The 19,915-nt window shown below is 35.9% G+C and overlaps 1 long non-coding RNA gene across 1 annotated transcript; it reads left to right on the top strand.

The window, feature by feature from the left end:
• The first annotated feature begins 185 nt into the window (after window positions 1-185).
• Window positions 186-19,651, top strand: LOC119506715. Its single transcript, XR_005211056.1, has 2 exons — window positions 186-423; window positions 19,414-19,651. It is a non-coding gene; the product is annotated as an uncharacterized LOC119506715 (long non-coding RNA).
• The last annotated feature ends 264 nt before the right edge of the window (window positions 19,652-19,915 follow it).

Here is a 19,915-nt window from a genome sequence, read left to right on the forward strand (position 1 = left end):
CACGAGTATGTTCGTGGCTTCCAAGCACCTTCATTCTTCAAAGATACCATCAAGTAAGTTAAAAAAAAAAAAAAAAAACCCATAGAATCAGAGAATATATTTGCAAATCAAATATCTGATAAGATACGTAGTAGCTTGCAGCTATGTACTCCAGAAAAATATGTTCTTAATCTTAATCTTTTTCTGTGGGTATGAGTGGGTTAAGTAGGACCTTTTGATAAAGTTACTTCAGTTAAGGTGTGGCCCAACTGAATCAGGATGGGTCTTAATCCCAATATGGAGTCCTTTGTAAGCAGAATGAAATTCAGACTCGGAAAGAGAAGCCAGAAGCTGGAAGTCAATGGAACTGAGTGCCAGGAGAGACATCAGCTGCCAGCTAGAGTGCCACAGTTTTGACTTCGGACTTCTCCTGGCTGCAAAACTGTGAGTCAATAAATTTCCATTGTTTAAGCCAACACATTACATGGCATTTGCTTTTTCTGTCAGAAAACTAAAACAAGATTCTTGTTTCTAGAATATATGAAGAACTCTTTTTATTCAATAATAAAAAGGCAGTAAAAAAGCAATTTAAAATGGGGCAAATGATCCGAATATATCTTTCTCCAAATAACATTAACAAACGTGAAAAGATGCTAGGCATCATTAGTGAAATGCAAATCAAAACCAAAATGAGAAACCTCTTCACACCCACTAGTACAGCTGTAATAAAAATAAATAAAATCAGAAAATAACACGTGTTGGAGAGCAAGCAGAGAACATGGAACCCTTACACATTGCTGGTGGCAATATAAAATTGTGCAGCCACTTTTGACAACTCTTTGGCAGTTCCCCAAAAAAGTTTAAACATATAGTTACCATATGACCCTGCAATTCTACTTCTAGGTTTATATTCAGGAGAAATGAAATCATATGTCCACATAAAACTCATACATGAGTGTGTATACCAGCATTATTCATAAAAGTCAAAAAGCAGAAATTAACAAATATTCATGTACTGAGGAATGGATAAAAATGTTTGGTATATCCATGCAATAGAATATTAATCATCAATAATAAGGCATGGAATACTGATAGACATGATAACCTATCATGTAAAACCAAGAAGCAGTTGGGGCCAGTCTGGCTTCATTCTCAAAGATACCATTTCCATTTGATAAGTGAAACTTTTTGGTCCTCTCCATCTCACCAGATATTGAATCCAAGATAACCACCACAAAATGGGACTATCAAGCCAGAGAGTCACTACCTGGGTCAGCCATTTGGTTTCAATGAAGTTCTAGTGACAAGCTAACAGGTGCTTTTCAAAAATAGTGTACCTGTTGGTCAGCCAAACCTGGACCTATCAGGTAGCCAATGTGTCCCAAACTGCACAGAGTGTTTCTTAATGGAGGTTGCCTCCATTTGCCATGGGTTTCAATTGTCAAAACATCAGTAACAGACTTTAGCTCAGAGGTCTCATTAGGGCAGTGGAGCCCCAAATGTACAAGTACTATCTATTCTTTTCAATCAAGAGAATCCCCTGTAGCACTGATGGGATGGGGAAGAAGCATATAACACAAGAAAAGCATATAGCATATGAATTCTTACTATACATTCAGATATGAAAGCAACAACAATATGCATTGTGGTGTCCTAAAGGGACCAACACAAGTTCATGTTAGTCTCCTTGCCCCGCTGTAAAACTTGCCCAAAACCCATTGGTTAAATTTGGGCACCCCACCACCACCACCGTCACCATCCTATGTTTTGGTACCTAAATCTAAGAAATCCACGATAGTTTCATTCTCTCCTTTTCTCAAATTTCCCCCAGGATACTCAGCTGAGTATGTCTGGCCTTCGGTCACTTTTGCAGACAGGGAGAACTCGGTCTTACTCCTAACCATCTTCCTCCCTAAAGAAGCTGAAAACACCGTAACGGGAGAGGGAGAGATAAGGGCGCATGGAGGGAGAGAATAGCTCCGAGCCAGTGAGCCAGGTATATTTACTTTTAGTTCCAAGCAGCACTGTGAATGCTTCATGCCCAACTAAACAAACATCCAGTGTTTTCCATCTGCCCAACGTTGCATATTGGGGGTAATGGTCATTATTACTGACCGTCAACTTCATCTTTGGGAATCCCTTGAATGTCGGTCACAGCCATATCGTTTTTCGCTCTAGAACCACACAGTTAGTATGCTTTGGCTTATGGGGGCTTGACTCTCGCAGTATCATTTTTGTTTTGTTTTAAGTCCCTCTTTATCCAGGTTATTTGCTGCCCTGTTGTCATGACAGTATCTTTTGCATTTCTGGCCAGTTTTAGCATAAGGGCTAGAGTGTTGTGTTTTTGTTTGTTTGTTTTTTAATTGTTGGTTTGTTTTGATCAAATCAGTAGGGCCGATCACAAGAATTTGTCCAGATTTTTCTCTATCTGTTTTTGTTTCTTTTAATTCTCTAGAGGGTGTGTTTCATTGGTATTTTAAATCCAACCTGGGGCAATAAAATTCAAAATATTAAATACTTTATCTGTGGTTTCATGTGGAAGAATGTCTGTCTTAAGGGAATCCCTAAGAGGGCCAAATCTCCCTCATAGTGACTGCTAATAGCTCTCAAACCTTTTATTGTTTTCTCTGAACTGAACTAAGTTTATCATGGTAGTTTATAGGAGAGGCTGAGCTGTAAGACGGTCAAACTATTATCATTCTTCCTTAGCAAGCATTATGCATCCTTTTTCATCTTCTAAATGAACCAACCAAAGTTTAAAAAATTCTCAGATTTTTGCCCATAGAGGTCATGAATTTTCTCCTTTCATAACTTACTTTAGGTATACATCTCTATAACTGTTGCCTGATGGCCATGGTGGCAGAAACTTCCACCCACCTGTGAAAAATCTTAGTACATGTTGCTAAAATGGTGCAGACCTGAGCTGACTGCAAGATGGCAAGGAAGTGTCCCTGCCCAGAGGAGAGTTAGCTACGAGGACACCATTCAGAAGACTGATTTGGAACTATTTCCCAATCCTCAATCAGTAATCACTGCCCCAATTCCAAATTGGTGGACCATTACTTGCCTATTTATTCATAAAATTGATCAAATTGCTGGCTGCTGATTTTCATGGATACCTCAAATCCTGTTAATTGCCTTTTAAAAAAGCCTTGTCTCTGTCAACATCCAGTCGATGTCAGCAAAAGTGTTAAGAACCCAACCTGCAACCTAAAATATTAGCCTGCCATGGTTTCAGAGATGTTGGTAAAAGACACGAGACTCCTACTGCTGGGTCAGAGACAAAGGGCTGTATTAACTCACGGCACAGCAGCAGCATGAGTATCACAATCTCTTCTCACGCAAATCATACACATGCAATGCAATGCAATGCAGGCCGAGATGTATTGGGTTGCATCCAAGAAAGGAACCCTGAGCTTAAGAAACACTGATGTTTAAGTAGACCTGACCTTTGCTTTGGATGGACAGTAAGCACGCCAGCCCATTTTTCCAGAGAGTGGGCACTATCTTGATATTCTGAGGCCACAAGGAAACCTGCCCTTTTCCCCAAGAGAAATGACATGTATCTCCATTTTCCAAGATCATTTACCATTCAAACATCTTTTAAAAGATAATGCAGAACAGTGGGCAGCAGTGCCTCATTCACAAGATGACAAAAATGGTGAGATGCCCATGGAGAATTGTCTCACAGCAATCCAAACATGTATTTTATATTTAGTTACTTAACTCATATATCTGTCAACTCAAATTGTGTTTCTGAAGTATAGTAGGCACTTTGGAAAAAATCATAGTCAATATGTATCTTTTCTTATTAATAATGCATCATTCACCTTTATTATTATAAGATAAGGGAGTTTCAAAAGAAACTCAAAGTTTTGTTTTGTATGACAATTAAAATTGCACACTATTGGCATAATAGACATATTTATTTTCATATAAAATCCTTTGTATGGGAGCAGTTTCTTTGTTATCAAATCAATTCTTTTAATATCATTTCCTTCTTTTGAACTTTCCTTTAAGCATCATTACCTTAAAAATGCATAACCTTCAATCATAATAAGTGAGAGTTCAAAGATTATTCAGTGCAAATGGATTTTTTTTTATATAAGGAAATGGAGGAAAATTGAGGTTAACTGTGAGGTAAACTAGACAGTAAATAAGAATGTTGTCCTAGTGGGCTTGTACCTGGGCTTTCCTCTAATTAACCTGTTATGAAAATCTTTACGTATTTTTCCTTTTACATGGAAATATGCAAAATCAGTCAAAAAATATATTTGCATACATATACATATATATTAATATATATGATAACAATAAATGTGAAATTCATGCCAATAATTTAATATATGCAAAATTTTTTGCATGCCATTTAACAGGAAATGTACAATGACATTAAAAGTTCCATTTAGATGAACCAATGCCACTGTATCATTGAAGCTAAGAGGTATCCATCTACATTATAAAACTTCATATATCAAAGAATCCCTATTTATTATTAAGCCAAAATATAGAGAATATATTTATTCATTATATAAATGAGGTAAAAATTGGAAAATGAAGATTGGGAAAAACAAAATGATATTCACTTCACATATTTATTTTCAACTGCATGGGTATAACAATATATGGGTCCCTAGAGGATTTATAAAATGAAGTTGAAGGAAAATTCTCTTTTTATGAAAGGTTTACAAAACATATTAGGGGAGGAAAAACAAGAGACCAGAAACTACCTAAAAAAAATAAGAAGAATAATAATAAAAAAATAAAGGAAAAAGAGCAAATTAATTCTATAGAAATAAAATGCATACTAGAAAATGATTTTTAAAGAAAATTGTATTTAACCATTATCCTAGGGACATCAGTCAATAGTAAGAGTGACTGCTCTCTCCCTCTAAGGTGATCTATGTCCACAGGTTCTCACCAATCATTTTTCCTTTTCTTGTCCACATTTCTCTTCCCTACTTACTCATCTCTGTCTTAGTATAACACTTAGAAATGCCTTAACTACAGTCCGTAAGATATGTATGAAATTAAGTCCTACTCCAAGTTGTTTTAAGCAGAAGATATTTAAAAAGAAATTTTATACAAATAAAATGTTTGTATTTACCGAAATCATCAGCTAGGGGTCATGCTTTTCAATTCAGAATAAATATTTGCCATATCACATTTAAAATTGATAATATTTATGTGTGTGTTTTTCAGCATTTTTCATAAATAAATAATCTACATGCTGTATATTTGCATGTATGAATATATATGTTTCTCAAAAACCATTTAAGCATCCATTATGAATCAATTGCTGTTTAGTTTGAAGCTCTTGGAATAAAATACTGCAAAAAAGAATATTTTATTTTATTCAGCAATTTACATAATTTATAGGCTATAAGGATATAAGCAAGTTCTCAACTCCTATGAATTTTTACAAAACCTGGATTGCGGGATGTGTAGGGTCCATCCCTCACTCTTATCAACTTGTTTTATCCTGCCAGGTTCCTCCCTCTAATATTTGGATTCAGCATTCCTTGAACCACACCATGATGTTCAATCCTTCTATCCTAACAGCTTCCTTTTTCCTGCATGGCTGAATGTTCTCCCCCTCCTTATGTTCCCTCCACAACTCCAGATCAACTCTTGACTGACTCTTTACATTTGTTTTACTTCACAAAACAATTACCTTGTTGCAGTACAATTACAAGTAGTGGACAGAGTGGAATTTGATTGAAGAAAAAATTCACAAAAAATTAAACTCCATGACCAAGTAGATTAAACTCAAGTGCACATTTAATTCTAGTAGGCAACATAATATGTCTGCAAAGCTCTGTCTCTCCCCTGTCCTAGGTAATTATTTTAAAAGTCTTCTTTTTTTTCTCAAGCACTCAAAACTTCCTTCTCTATCCTAGCTGTTAGCTGATAGTCTTTCCCATCATTTCACCTTATCATGTTCATCATAATGCTAAATATAATGGTAATTTCTCACACAATTTGACTTTATCTTCTCTGATACATTTTCTTCAATTGTATTCCAGGACACAAAATAATATCGAATGTTAATAAGCAATAATTTAGTTTACTCATTCTTTTGATATAATGATATAAACTAAATCATGTGATAAAAGGTTAAATAATGAACCAAGAAGAGTAATTAATAAGGTTACAAGTGATTTATCATAGAATCTGTATGCATCACATTTATAAATATTTTATTTTTTTATTGGACTTGAGCTTGAAGTTAATTTTATTTTCTTGGGATGGAGTAAGTACCAAGCAAATTAAACTTCATTCAGCACTTTCAGTGTGAAACAATATGGAGCATTCTGAGCTTATACAAGAAAAGAGAGCCTCAGGATTGTACAGACAGAGAAAAACTACATTTGGTGTGAAAAGGAACTGGAAGCAGGCATTTTGTTGACTTTAGTAGAGGAAAGTAAATCAACTGCATATTTAATTAATAAAGTCTGATATTTGGACTTTCTAGTAGACACAGAGAGCAAATATTTTTGTGGTTCATACTCATGTCTCTGATGCACAATGACTGGTGTGAGCCACAAAACCAGGTCAATAGTATGGCAAAATCAAGGGAAGGTAAATGAAAATAAAATTAAAGGCAATTCCTTACCTATACCACTTAAGGTTTACAATATTTTGGTAGTGAAGGAGAATTGATCAATATAGGTATTTTAGTTTTCTAGGGCTGCCTTAAATTGTCACAAACTTGGTGACTTAAAGCAATAGAAATTTGTTTCCTCACAGTTCTGGAAGCCAGAGTTCTAAATTCAAGATGTCAGCAGAGCCACGTTTCCTCTGATGGCTGTAAGGTGGAGTCTGTCTTACCTCTTCCAGTTTCCCATGGCTCCAGCTGGTACATTTGGCTGCTGAACTCCCATCTGTGCCTCCATCTTCACATGGAATTCTCCTCTGGGTGTTCTCCCCTTCTCCTCTCTTCTAAGGACACTTGTCATTGGATTTAGGGCCCACACTATCCAGGATCAGCTCTTCTCCTGATCCTTAACTAAATTACAACTGCCAAGACCCTTTTCAAATAAAGTTACACTCACAGGTAGACACATCTTCTGGGAGGCTACCATTCAACCCACTACAATAGAGATGGCTTTATATAATATTTTGGTTATACTATTTAATTTATGCACACATGTACACAGGGTAAATGATATTTCATTTGTTTGAAACAACTATTACTGTAATTGTAGAACACAAAATCTTATCAATTTAGAGGTAATCTCTCTTTCACTACTAATGGAATAATGAGAATCTTAAGACCCAATACAACAGAATAAGTTTTATGGTGAATATACTGAGGGCAATCCTTCTGAAGTTTTTTTCTGATGGCCCATAATTATGCCCATAGGCCCAACTCTCTGCTGAAGCTCATCTAAGCTATAAATTGAGTTTACACTAAAGAAGCTAAATTAATGAGTTTAATGGACTATGTCATTAATCAGAATAACTTAAATACCCTTAAATTGCTTTTGGAATTTAAAAATAGATTAATTTGAGAATGAACAAAGTCATACATAGTATTAAAAATTAAACTTGGTTTATGAAACATTTAACTTAGGTATAATTTTATTCAATGTTCATAAATTAATACAATAACTAAAAATATATTGCTACTGTGTTTTCACTGCTTCAGTTGACAGAGCTATTATATATTTATTTACACTAACCCATGTATGTATGTGTAATTACAATTATTTCCACATCCATCAATATATATACTAAAATAAACATGTGTTCATAGTGATATCTCTCACTCTAATCTACCTCCGCCATGTTTATTATAGCCTTCCTCCCTTGCTTGTTTGTAATTTCTTACTCTGCCTGGCTGCCATTACATACAATTTATTTACTTATTTGTTCAACCCTAGTATACACATAAAATAATTTCAGAGTTGCTAACCTGTATCCCGGTGAGAAAGAAATTTACTTAGGTGAGTACAGTAATTGTGGGTAGTTCTTTTTATTCCTTAGTCTTAAAATATCCATTAAAAATAGTTTTCCAAAGTTACCTTTCTTCCTGTCCCCTTCAATGCAATTATCTTAAAATTAGATTCATTTGTAACAGTCAGCATCCATGCTGGGATCCTTGACTTCTGTTTATTTATTTTTTAATCTGAATACACTACAGTTCACTCTGTATGGGTTTCAAGAAATGCATAAAGTCATATGCATATATCATGCAGAACAGTTTAGTTGCTTAATTTTAAAAGAGAATATTAGGGACAATAACAAGTTGATAAGCCTGAGAATCTTAGAAGGAAAGTGTTTATGGAAAAATAAATGTAATGTATTTGATTTCAGAAGACAAAAACAGAAATATCAAAGGGGAAAAACAAATGAAAAAAGAGAAATATCTCCAAAAATTCTCAAATAAAGGAAAAAACAATAACTATAGAATCAAATAGTTTGTCATAAGAGGATGAGTGCTATAGAATTAAAAAAAAAAAAAAAAGATTTCAGCAACTGGGGTAGTGGAGGTTGAAAGTGAGGTAGGAAGTAGTTGGAGCATTATTTAGGGAGGTTTACTGACAAAGTAAAATTTGACTAAAGACTTTTCAGAAGATGATAGAGGCATGTAAATATTCAGAGAAAGTCATTGCAAGTATGAAACCACTAGAGGTATGCTGTCCACTAGCCACAAGTGGTTATATAAATTTATATTATTTAAATTTAAAATTTTAATTTCTTTATTGAATTCCAATGCTCAGTAATCCACATATGGACACTACAGATTATATAACAGTTTCCTCCTTACAGAAAATTCTATTGGACAGCACTAGTCTTATAATGGCCTTAAGATGAAAGCATATACCTGCTTCCATTTGGAAAAACATCAAGTTTTAGAGAGTAGAAAAAGTAAGAGGGAAATAAGTGAGAAAGGATATCAAAGAGGAACTGAGGGGATGGTATAGAAAACACACTTACATGAAGAAATTTGTGGGTGAGGCAGTCTGCCATGGTCCCTGAGCACCCTTGGGACCTGAGCATCCTTGTATGTTCTTGCTGAGTTTGCCAGACTGTCAAGTTTATCCAGCTCCTGATACTAAGCAATCTCTGTAGTTAGTCACAAAAGCAACTAAGTAGATCAAAGCAACCACAGCATGATGACTTTGTCACTTCATGTGCACTTGTGGGAGGAGGACTGGCTTGCCTGCTGCTAGCTACAGTGTACACGGCTTTATCTCCATTCCAGCCCACTGCATGTGGAGGCATCATCTGGACCTTTGAATGGCACCTCTGGGACTAGGGGACAAGAGAACCCAAGAAAATATTCTGACACACATGCTTCTTGCTGGGCCATGAGTAATAAACTCATTTGTCTGACACAGTATTCTCATGTTTTCTGCCAACATCCATGAGAAATAGCAGGATAACTCATTAACTTATGTCGTAGTCAGAATTCTAAGCATGTTCCCCAAGATTCTTAACACTAATCTATGTACTGAGGTGAATGGATTTTGCATATGTAACTAAGATCACAGTCCTAAAATAGGGAAGTTATCCCAGATTATTCTGGTGGACCCATTCTATGACTTAAAAACAGAGAAATTTCTCTGGCTGGAATCAGAGAGACAGGAGAAGAGGAAAGCAGGAGAGATGAGACCTAAGGGGCAGTGAGGGACATTCAAAGAGTAAAAAAGACTCGATCCACAATTGCTGGCCATAAGGAGGAAGGAAAGGGGGCCATGAGCCAAGGACTTTGGTGGCCTCTAGACTCTGACAAGGACCCCAGTCAAAAGCTAGTAAGGAAACAGGGACCTCAGTCATACACTCATTTGGAGCTGAATTCTGTCAACAATCTAAAACACTTGGAAGTGGATCCTCCCCCAGGGCCTCTGGTACAGCACACAGTCTTGCAGACAACTTGATTTTAGACCAGTGGGACCCACATTGAAATTCTAACCTGTAGAACTGTGAGATAACAAGAGTGCTATTTAAAGCCTCTCAGTTTGTTATAACTTATTATGGCATAAATATAAAATTATTACAGCTTTAGGTAGGAGAAAAACTTGGACCCTTTATGGTTCTTGACAAAAATGTTAACATTGAGTAGAATCTTATAAACTCAGACATAAATTACAAATCATCCATTTTCCTGGATGTGAATAGGGTCACTTCATCACTCATCTCCAGGGCACATAGTTCATGCAATATATTTATAGTGGATGAAACACCAAATACGGCCAATATTTTATTTTTCCTTGAATTAATTTATATGTTTAGTACAATCTGAACAAGATTTTTAATAAAATGCATTCTAAAGCAAATCTGGACAAATAAACTTAAGAAAAGTAAAAATTTGGAAGGGAAATTTCATGAGGAGACATGAAAACTTACTGTTTACTTTAAACATATTCCGTAGACTGCTTGTGCACAGACCAATGGGAAGCATTTTATCGCAAACATTGCATTACAATTGCCTAATTAGAATTTCTACTGTGATGCACTAAAATGACTAAAAATGAAAAATTCTAAGTGATTCATGGCAAGGATTTAGAGGACATGGAACTTCATACACAACTGGTGAGACTGTACATTGGTACAACTACTTTGGAAAACTATTTGATAGCATTTATTATAGCCTAACACATGCATTACCAATGACCCAGTAATTCCATCCTAGGTATATATCTGAAAATGCTTACATGTGAAGATATGTACAACTTGTTCATTTTAGAATTATTCACAATATCCCCAAGCCGAAAACTAGTCAAATGTCCACCAGCAGGATGGACAAGTTAATTGTGACATGTTTCATGTTCACATGTCCAATTCTCTACAGCAATGAGAAAGAACAATCTCCCAGCACACACATCTCTAAAACATACTTGTTCTAGTTTGCTAATGCTGCCAGAATGCAAAACACCAGAGATGGATTGGCTCTTATAAAAAGGAGTTTATTTGATTACACAGTTACAGTCTTAAGGCCATAAAGAATCCAGGGTAACACATCAGCAATCAGGTACCTTCACTGGAGGATGGCCAATGGTGTCTGGGAAACCTCTGTTAGCCGGGAAGGCACATGGCTGGCATCTGCTCCAAAGTTCTGGTTTCAAAATGGCTTTCTTCCAGGACGATCCTCTCTAGGCCGCAGTTCCTCTAAAATGTCACTCTTAGTTGCACGTGGGGTATTTGTCCTCTCTTAACTTCTCTGGAGCAAGAGTCTGCTTTCAACGGTGTCTTCAAAATGTCTCTCATCTGCAGCTCCTGTGCTTTCTTCAAGGTGTCCCTCTTGGCTGTAGCTCCTCTTCAAAAGTTCACTCTCAGCTGTGCTGAGTTCCCTCTGTCTGTCAGCTCATTTATATGGCTCCAGTGACTCAATTTAGACCCACCCCAAATGGGCGGAGCAGCACCTCCATGGAAATTATCCAATCAGAGTCATCAACCACAGCTGGGTGGGGCACATTCCAAAGAAACACTCAAAGAACTACAATCTAATCAACACTGATAACGTCTGCCCACACAAGATTACATTGAAGATAATGGTGTTTGGGGGACACAAAATATTCAAACTGGCACAATACTTTTAATCAAAATTAATACAAAAAAGTGTGCACTGTATGATTCCATTTATGCAAACCAAAAAAGTAGGAAAGAGGTTAACTTATCTATGCTGTTATCTTTGTGGTTGGTGACTAGAAGGAAGCTCAGCACAAGGGAGGCCTGTAGGATGATGATTATGTTCTAGTTCTTTAGCCGATGTCTTAGTTTGCCAGGGCTTCTATGAAAAATACCACTGAATGGGTTGACTTTAACAACAGGATTTTATTGTCTCAGATTTGGAGTAGAGAATTCCAAAACCAAGATGTTGACAGGCCATGCGTTCTCCTGGAATTTGTAACGCTCTGGTGTTGGCTTGCCAGCAATCCTTGGGGTTCCTTGACTTGTGGATGATGCCTGTCTCCATCACATTGTAAACTCTTGCTCCTTCTCAGGCTTTTACTGACTCTGTATCTGAATTTCTTCTCCTTTTAAGGACTTCAGCTAAATTGGATTAAGGCCCACACAAATTCAGTTTGGACTCACATTAATTAATAACATCTTTAGGCACTATTCTAAAATGGGTTCACACCCACAGGGCCATAGGTTAGGACAAGAACATGTCTTTTTTGTGGAGCAAAACCAACAATTTTTACTTGTCAAATAGAAGTGAAAATAGATGAGCTAGATATTATTTACAATGGAAGAATTATAAAATATATACATCTATAATGTGAGTACTGTAGACCAAGTCTGAGTATCAGATATATGTGATAATCTTCTTACTGGAGTCTTTATAAGAGGATAAAAGACAGAGAGAAGACACAAAAGAGAGCCCCACAGAAGCTAAGAGAGAGAGAGAGAGAAGACAAACTCAGAGAGAAAAGCCAGAGAAGCTGAGAGAGTAGGAGCATGATTCAATCCCCAACAGCTGGTCAAATAGGTGGTTGTAATTTGTGAAAATATATGCAGCTGTAAACTTATGATTTGTATCCTTTTCTTTCTGTACATTATATTTAAATAAAAGATTTAAAATGCAGGATATAGAATTTATCTGAAAGTAATGGAGAAGGGGAAAAATCAACAAATTTTACTTGTCAGATAGAAGTGAAAATAGATGAGCTAGATATTATTTACAATGGAAGAATTATAAAATATATACATCTATAATGTGAGTACTGTAGACCAAGTCTGAGTATCAGATATATGTGATAATATGGTAAGAGCCAGGTAAGAGATTAAAGCAGACAGAGAAGTGTAAAGTCTTTGGAACCTGACTTGTCAGGTAACTGACTTCTAAATGCCATGCCTTATCAAATAAACAGACCATTAAATATGAAGTGTAAGGATGATGTTCATGTTATGTGATACATATGTAGGGTTCCATAATTATGGCACAAGTACTCACCAGTGCCAGTTCTAAACCCACTGCATATTCAGCCATACATACATTTCCAAAGACTACAACGAATGGATGAAGGTAACATTTAACATATTCTACTGGAACAACATTCAGGGAGTCAATATCAACATCTTCTTTTTTGGCCACTTGTTGGTATCTTTGGGCTACACAGCATTGTGAAGAGAAAGATAACACGTCTTTCTGTTAAAAAGGGAAACATCATTACCTTATTTGCTAAATTTGTAGGATCACTCTAATGTACTCAAATTTATATTTTATTATGACATTTGTTTCTTTTATCACAACCTTTGCTCTTATATATTACACTGCTTGTACTATGTCCTCACGTTGGTTCTCCATATGTGCATCCAGGTCTAGTCTTCTTTCTTTTCATTTACCTGATCCTATGCTAAATAACCAACCATACCATATTAATTCCTGAAATAAACCATTCTGGAATCACAATGTGAAGGGATTTGACTAGGAGATTAAAGTATTTGTCCGTTATTTTGTACAGAGTATGAACAGCATTGACTGAACATTTTAATTAATTGGTTAATAAAAACAAATTATTGTTTTAAGAAAATGGATCTAATAACATTAGATTGGCTTGAAGCTGTATGTACCCCAGAAAAGATCATGTTCTTAAATTTAATCCATCGCCATGGGTATGGAGTCATTGTAAGTAGGATCTTTTGGTTAGTAGGATCTTAACTTGAGATGTGACCCACCTCATTCAGGGTGGGTCTTAATCCTCTTACTGGAGTCTTTATAAGAGGATAAAAGACAGAGAGAAGACACAAAAGAGAGCCCCACAGAAGCTAAGAGAGAGAGAGAGAGAAGAGAAACTCAGAGAGAAAAGCCAGAGAAGCTGAGAGAGTAGGACAAACAGGAGCTCAGAAAGCAAGACACAGACAGAGCAGCCAGAAACTGAAAGCAATGAAACCCAGGAGAGAAGGAGCAGAAGATGCTGCCATGTGCCTTGCTATCTGACAGTGGAGCCCAAGGTGGCTAGTAACGGGTATTCAGGGAGACGGTATCACCTGTCAATGCCTTCATTTGGACATTTTCATGATCTCAGAACTGTGAACTTGTATGTTATTAAATCCTCATTGTAGAAACCAACCCATTTCTGGTATATTACATTTCATTAGCTTTAGCAAACTAGAACACACAGCTTCAAAATAGCATAGAGTGGGATGATGCAAGATAACGACAGAGGAAATAGTCGTGCTCTCATTGCCAAGAGCATCCCCTAATATAGTAGTAATGGGAATCAAAAAGAAAATGTTGAAATAGCTGTCACTGTGGGAAGGACGAGTAAGATTTGGTGTGTATCATATTTGGGGTATTATCAGAGAGACCAAAGGTGCTGCTGTGAGTAAGATTATATGCTATAGAAAGAAGTGCTTAGTTCTTTGTAGCAGTAAATGCATGATAGTCAAAAAGTTTCTAGATCAAAGAATGAAGGGGCATATGTGGGGGTAGGAGTGGGAGAGTGCAGTAATGTATGAAGATCTCTATAAATTGTGTTAATCTGGGTGTATTAGTCTGAGATTTCCAGGGAAACAGAACTGACAGGATATACATATATAAATATTTATGTAAATATTATTAGATTTATTGTATGAATTGGCTCACAAGACCATGGGGATTGGCAAGTCTGAATTCTGTAACACAGGCCAAAAATTGGGAATTCTGATGCAGGTTTTAACAAATTCCCCAGGAGACGCTGGCTGGCTGAAGTAGAGATAAAAAATTTTCTTTCAGACTTCTGAAGTCATCAGTTCTCCCTTAAAGGCCTTCAACTGATTGCATGAGACTTCCCTCATACTAAAGGCAATCTCCTTTTTTTGATTGTAGATGCAATCAGCCATAGGTGCAATCAACTCACTAATGATTTAAATCCATGAAACACCCTTACATTAACAATCAGGCCAGTGTTGCTGGACCAACAACTCCACACAAAAACCTAGCCAAACTGACACATGAATTAATCCTCAAACAGGGTGAATGTTAACATATCTAAAACTGAAAGTACTTTGAATGCACAAAGCAGTCCTTCATTACTCAATGCTTTTAGTAACGGATTTTGACAGGTAATCCACATTAAGTGTTGCATTAGGAGTAAGTCTTCCTCCAAATACTTTCTTTCAACTACCCAATACTCATTTCAAAAGGAAGCAACTTCTGCCAGTTCCTTATATGTCCTTTCATACATAATCTGTGCATATATAGGCATATATAACTATTCCCCAAAATAGCAAATTATATGAAATGTGAGCCTTGTTTTATTCACTTAACAATATGTCTTAAAGAGCATTCTCATGTAAATATGTTAAACTACTTTATTCTTTTTTTAGCAGTTATATAGTGTTTCATGTATTAAAGAAAGATTAAAGAAAGATGGTATCCATTCTTTCGATATTAAGCAATGCCATGACTATACCTGTATGTATGAAATTTTGCATATTAGCATTTAATTGTAAGATAAACTATAAGCCACATTGCTGTCTTATCCAAACTTTTAATAAATGTTAAATAATGATTCAAGGTGATAGATCTAGAACATATCTAATATCCTTATAATTAGAAGCCAAATAATAACATCTTCTTGACTAGAGCATCACCTTAAACTTATGAGCATACATAAATCCCTTTAATTATTTAATCTGCTCCTGAAATTAAATAGTATAGTGATTAATTACTTGGGCCCTGCTATGATTTGCCAGTATACTGAATCTCCAATTAAACAAAACAAAACATATAATTCCGACATGGAATTTGACAATTTTTGTCGAGTAAATATTCCCACCATGGCTAATACCAAGCTACAAATAATTTTAACAATTGGCTCTCAAATTTTCTGAAATTTTAATAAATGGCCCTGGAGAGCTCAGGCCAGGTGAAACAGGCCACTATGAGTCAGTCAGACCTGGACTTATATCTCAGCACTATAGCTAGTTAGCTAGGTTACTGGTGTTTATTTAACCCTCTAAACCCTAGTTCTCTCATCTGTAAAATAAGGCGCCATGTGGAACCTGTCTTACTGGACTACTCTGAGGTAATTCCATGCTATCAAATTATTCCTGAGCTAAATACAATGTCCCCAACACTCAGAAAGCAACTCCCCAATTATTTTCAATTACCTCCCACTAAGTACAACTAATGAAAACATCTAACTTACCTGACATTTTGCTGCCACTGTAACAAAACACTTCTTCTTGAAAGAATTGTCTTTATTGGTTACTGTTCTAGTTTGCTAATGGTGCTGGAATGCAAAACACCAGAGATGGATTGGCTTTTATAAAGGGGGTTTATTTGGTTACAAAGTTACAGTCTTAAGGCCATAAAGTGTCCAAGGTAAGTCATCAGCAATCGGGTACCTTCACTGGAGGATGGCCAATGGTGTCCAGAAAACCTCTGTTAGCTGGGAAGGCACGTGGCTGGCATCTACTCCAGAGTTCTCGTTTCAAAATGGCTTTCTCCCAGGACGTTCCTCTCTAGGCTGCATTTCCTCAAAAATGTCACTCTTGTTTGCTCTTGGGGCATTTTTCCTCTCTTCGGTTCTCTGAAGTAAAAGTCTGCTTTCAATGACCATCTTCAAACTGTCTCTCATCTGCAGCTACCCTCTCGACTTCTGTACATTCTTCAAAGTGTCCCTCAAGGCTGTAGCAAGCCTGCTCCTTCTGTCTGAGCTTATATAGTGCTCCAGTGAACTAATCAAGGCCCACACTGAATGGGCAGGGCCACACTTCCATGGAAATTATCCAATCAGAGTTATCATCCACAGTTGGTTGGGTGCATTTCCATGGAAACAACCTAATTCAAATGTTCCAACTTAATCCCCACTAATATGTCTGCCTCACAAGATTGCCTCAAAGAATATGGCTTTTTCTGGGGGACATAATATATTCAAACCAGCACAGTTACCTTTTCATTAATATCTCTTCCACCTCCTACTATATCCCAATACTCCTTTTCATGATCTTACATAAGTTTTCCTCTTCTGTTCATCTTTAAATATTGCTATCCATCAAGTTAGATCATTAGATGACTTCTCTTCTCATTCTACAGAGATGTTATAAGTGATCTTATTTAAGCCTATGGCTCCAGCTACCCTATTAATGATTTTGCTTCCCAATTTTATGAGGTCAGGTCGAATCTCTCTAAGAAATTCTAGTTGACAAACTTTTCACTGGGAACTTAGAACAGAAAGTGGAAAAGATATGTACTTTCTTTTGGGGGAGACAACTGGCAAAAATAATTTGATATGACATGGCAAGTGCTATGATAGAGATATGCATAGGTTAATATGGGGTTAAGAGGCAGAACATTTAATACAGGTAGTCATGCTATGCTCCAGGTATTCTATTTTTAATTGCATGTAAATGAGACACTATCAAACTAGCTATTTCCCAGCCTCCATTATTTTTTTTCCTCTAACTCCTGTTTCCCCATTTTACCAAAGCCCAGGTTTCACCTTCTATTAGAAGGCCTTCTCTGACTCTTCAGACAGAGTTAGGAAGTCCATTCCATATGCTCCTGTGATACCATGTGGAAACTTTCAATAAATTAATTATATTGGAATATATTTATTTGTATTTATATTTATGTATATAAAAATAAATTTATACCTCATAATTAGATTGAAGACTGGGACCTTATCCTTATCTTGTAAATTCAGAGCCTAGAACAGTGCCAGCTAGAGAGGAAGTAGTCAATAAATACAATTTGAATTGAACTGAATTGAAAGAGTTAAATTCAATGTATAGAGGTTATTCAATCATAGTAGACCAATTAAATTTTTAAATCTTAAATACCCCTCCAACTCTGAGATGTAGTACAGTGATTCTCTGAAATCAGATTTCAAGATGTGATCTAGTTTCTAGCAAGGGAATATTTCTACCATAGAGTTGGATAACAAGCCAAATGCTTAGAAAAAGGGGTCCAAGAAGTGCAAGCTTATGTAGGCAATGAATATTTTTCCTTGCCAATCAAAGCCATCTGTATTTATTTACACATTTGAGTGAGCCAACAGGTAAACAGAGTGACCTGGAACGGTGCTTATCTACCCCTTCCAAAAAATGTATTAGTTGAGAATATGCAGTATTTCTTTGTTTCAACAGAAAAAAAAGAAAAAAAGGTATCAGATTAAATTGATGCATGGGGAGGGGACTGAATAGAATGTAATAAGCATTAGTTTAATAGCTTGAGCAATCTTGGTATATAAATTTTGAGTCTGCTCCTTAACTGGTCATAGGCAAGAATGGATGAAACCTCCTTACAACAACCAACATATCTAATTGGTTCAATGTTTACCAATGCATACTATGCATGTAAAGTTACAGTTTGACTGGAAATACAACCAATAATAGCATTATCACTGGTAACTAAAATTGGATTAATTTACCTATAATGAACATTCCTACTTTTTCCTGTGCTTCCTTTTTTATTGTTGTTAGTGGTGTTGTTTTTATTATTCTTTTACTGCGAAAAGGACAATGAACATTTTTTAGACAAGACCCAACAAAGGGTTGTGCACACCTAAAATTCAGGCTAACAGAAACCCATTTTCCTAGTTTACTGAGAAATATTACATATGATAACACCAAAACCACTGCTCAGAACAAGAAAGATTGCATCTATTCCTTGCCTTTGATTGATCAAGTTTACATTATAGGACATGTATTTTATGAATCCATTGCTGCTATTAACTAATTCCAGGGAAAAATTACCTCCATAAAATAGGCCAAAATAATCCCCCTGTTGACTGACCAGGAGGTAAACTTCCTGTCAAGAACAGACGAGTATTACTCCCCACACCCAAGAAGACTGCAAAAAGTGACAGTTATTCTCCAGGTCACTAAGCAAATGAACAATCCTCAGCTGTAATCTTGTCCTTCAGAGAAACCTTTTCTCTTCCAGGTGCTGGTAAATTGATTTTATGGCACATTTTTTTATTATTTTATGAGTAAAAGATTTAAATGAAGAGGTTAGTAATTTCAAGGGCTATGCATTTTCTCTTTTCAAAGTGTGAGACAAGCACTACCTCTGGATCAAAGTACTTAAAATATTCATAAAATATATTTAAACACGTAACATATCATACATTAACCATGTTTGATGCTTATCTTTCTGTATTATCAAATTTAATTTGTTTCCTCTTATTTTAGTTATTTTGGCTATACAACTGTCTTGAAGTACTGATACAATGTGTCTTATTCTTTTTCAAACAGAGAAATGCTTTTTGTTCAATAGCATTTTATTTTTAAAAAATCTCAGATTTAGTAACCAGACAAGAATTTTTAACTATGGTAAGAAAGATAAGTTAATCTTATTACTATTTCTGCATAGACATCTGAGAAAGTTCTTACTGATATAATTACAGGACAAATCAATATTTAAAATAATAGATGTGTAAAATGCATATATCTTTGGAGAAGAGTTAATTTTACATGAAAAATTAAGATTAGTAAGTCATTGAAAGGCATCTGTTTATTAGCCACTGTTGATTGCCTTCTGCATTCCAGATCCACCTACTATGTGTCAATCAAAAAACAAAGACAGAGGCTATAACAGTCAAGAAGAAATGAAACTTGATCCCAAGAAGCCTGCCAAACACTAGCAAATATGTGCAAGAAAATGAATTCTTTCATAGACCATTCCAAAATATTTTGATAGCAGCTGCAAATGGTTGATGAGACTCATGGAAATCTGCCATTCTGTCACACATTTTGATATAAAATAAATTATAATGGTTAAATGCAATTTTGTTTGATTTATTGTTACCATGAAAAATATTCAGGAAGCTTCCAGATGAAGGTGGTGGAGAAAATGATGGGCATGGAAGACAAATAGATAGCCAGATTAAATATCTACTACAGTGAGGATTTAGCTCATGTCCTATTTAATGCCAGGATCTAATATAAGTAACAGGCTGCTCCATCTAAAGAGTGGTGGCAAATCACTGCATTGGCCTTGACAGTAGACTTGGCCAATTCAGCCTACTTGAAGGGAAGTCCATGTTGTTGA

This window comes from Choloepus didactylus, chromosome 12 (genome assembly GCF_015220235.1).
Source record: "Choloepus didactylus isolate mChoDid1 chromosome 12, mChoDid1.pri, whole genome shotgun sequence".
Classification (NCBI taxonomy): Eukaryota; Metazoa; Chordata; class Mammalia; order Pilosa; family Megalonychidae; genus Choloepus; species Choloepus didactylus.